The 2651-nt window shown below is 25.6% G+C and overlaps 1 long non-coding RNA gene across 5 annotated transcripts; it reads right to left on the minus strand.

Annotated features, from left to right (window-relative positions):
- Positions 1-235: 235 nt before the first annotated feature.
- Positions 236-2298, minus strand: LOC136081823 (uncharacterized). Of its 5 annotated transcripts, none has more exons than XR_010639162.1 (6): positions 2051-2298; positions 1744-1841; positions 1509-1639; positions 1304-1400; positions 1018-1083; positions 576-722 (listed from the first exon to the last, which is right to left on the minus strand). It is a non-coding gene; the product is annotated as an uncharacterized LOC136081823 (long non-coding RNA). The 5 variants fall into 5 exon arrangements; XR_010639164.1 differs by lacking the exon at positions 2051-2298 and adding an exon at positions 810-894 and having other exon boundaries at positions 1744-2005; XR_010639163.1 differs by lacking the exons at positions 576-722; positions 2051-2298 and adding an exon at positions 236-425 and having other exon boundaries at positions 1744-1999.
- Between the last annotated feature and the right edge of the window lie 353 nt (positions 2299-2651).

Consider the following 2651-nt stretch of genomic DNA (forward strand, 5'->3'; position numbering starts at 1 on the left):
TATATATATATATATATATATATATATATATATATATATATATATATATATATATATATATATATTATGTATGTATATATATATAAAATATTTGTATATAAAATTTATACATATTGCTCAAATCTTAATTTGTTTTGTAAAAAACAGGCTGTAAATAAAGGATTTAGCAAAAAATTTATTGATAGAGCAATTCAAAGCTAACTCAAAAGAATAATGAAAGAAAGTAGGCACTACATTAAGTAAGAAAGTTTTTTTATTGAATTTAACACAAAATTTACATTTTCAAACAATTTATTTAGCGTTTGCAGCATTGTTCATTTTCAAAACTTTTCGATTGAGTCGTGTTCCTGATTGACTTAAAAATTTCGAAATGCCTGAATAACATTCGCAAATTTTTGCATCATGATGCTGTCGTGTAATCGCATCTAAATCAAAAATTCAAATCAAATTTGAAAAAAATCAAACTGCAGAAATTATAGCAAATAGTTACATAAATGACTGACTAGGATAAACAAAATATATTTCCTGTGAAATAGAAAAGTCAAAAAAATGCATAAAACCATTCTTACCCACTATCGTATGATACAGGGTGTATGTTTTAAAATTTATCTTCAATGAACCACCCGAGACATTAAAACAGGCCCCAGCGCCCTCGCTCATCAACAACTTTCCAAAAGCAAAAGCCAATTTATATTACCTCCACAACGACTAAGAGAACTTATCTATTATTAAAAAAATAAAAATTACGTAAGGGTCAGAACACATATTATGTTTATTCTATATGAATGAAATTTTCTTAATTTCAATACATGGATTTTTAAAATTGACTCTTGAATCACTTTTCTCTTTTATCTATTTTTGCCATCTAACTCAACGCAAATCTTTTTTGAAAATCTTTTTAAAAAAATGTAGTAAAATAAACAATATTATTATTATTTATGTAAAATATTTTGTAAAAAATTAACCATGAAAAAATACCTAAATGGGAAAAATAAATAAAACTTTTATTTAATTTACCCTGGCAAGACAAATGTCTTTCTTTGCTATCCTCTTTATCCAAAACACAATTTTTAGAGCCATTTTCTACCAAGGTATAGATAAATTATACATACAAAAATTAAATAAAATTTTTAAACATTATATAGTGATTTTTATTTAAACTTGTCAACAAACATGTATTTATAAAATATTTGTCAACAAAATTATATTCTATAACATATAGTTCTGATTTCTATTAATTTTTTTACTGCACATGCACACAGATTTTAATTAGAACAAAAGCAACATTAGGACTTTTTTTTACCAATATATTTGAAGACAACATCATTTTCCCTTGAGATAGATTAGTTTCTTTCGAGAAGTCATTGTTATTTTCAGCAACTGAAAAGCTTGCTATTTCACTGTGTAAATGGGGTGTTAATATTGATTTAAAAACATCTATAATTCAGTAAAAAAATAAGCATTTTATTTTAACAAACCATTATTTTACTTTTACAAAAATAGTTAACCTGCTATATTTGGAATCACGTTAGATGTTCTTTAGCTATTTGAACTATCAAAATAGTATCTTCCGTATAGTTCTTCATCACCAATCACAATATCTTAATCACTTTCACAAAATGTCATTGCTGTCTTTCTCCTTTAATATAAACTTTACTTTATAAACAAAAAAAGTGCATGATTTGCGTAATTCTTTATTGCAAAATTTTTTATTTGTTAAAAACTAATTTTAGTAAAATTTACTTTTGCTTTGTCCCTTTTTTCTCTTCGATGTCAGTTTCAATATTTGAAGTATCTGCTGCTTTCTCTAAGTGTGACTGAGCTTCTTCATAAACACAAATCTATGTACGTAAAATCATTTATCAATATCTAATGAAGATGTAATTGAAATTTTTGCGGCAAAAGCAGGCCCTATGAGAATGGAGTGCAATTGGTGCACCGCATAAAAATTAATGAATTTTAATGAAAAACCCATGAAAATTAATGAATTTTTTAGTTTTTAAAAAACACTAAAAGTTTAAAAAAAAACTAAAAACATAGTTAAAAAAACTTTTTTTAATCGTTGGAAATCTTCTTTAAACATTCTAAAGACATTCAGAACATATAATTTAAACAAATGCCCGTTGGAATATTGGATTTAAAATAAGTGATATTAAATGAGACTATAGTCATGTTGTAAAGCAGGCCTAAAATAAATTTGCACCAGCACATGATTATCCTCTTCAGTGCCCTGGTCAAAACATACAGTTCAATATCTAATTCAATTATTTTACATTTTTTTATAGTAATATGCAAACCTGTAGAAAGATAAATCCTAGCAGGGTATATCTTCCAATCAGAGGTTGATACCTGCAAGGTTGTGACAGCTTTACGAATCGCAGCGGAACTTTTAAATGGCAGCCAGAAGCATTTCCCATATTTTTTCATCCAACTTTTAGCAATCACTTCCACTTCTTTAATTTTTCCATTTAAAGTTCAACAATGGCAAATGAAATTTCAATATTCTGGTGCAATTTAATTCTAAACAATCTTATATAAGTTACAAAATAAAATTAAAAATACATTAGAGATTAAAAACAATGAACTTTGTAAAACGCTTTTTAGATTTATTAATGTAAAACACCAGAGTAAATATTTTATTATTTCTATAA

The sequence above is a fragment of the Hydra vulgaris genome, chromosome 06 (assembly GCF_038396675.1).
Source record: "Hydra vulgaris chromosome 06, alternate assembly HydraT2T_AEP".
Classification (NCBI taxonomy): domain Eukaryota; kingdom Metazoa; phylum Cnidaria; class Hydrozoa; order Anthoathecata; family Hydridae; genus Hydra; species Hydra vulgaris.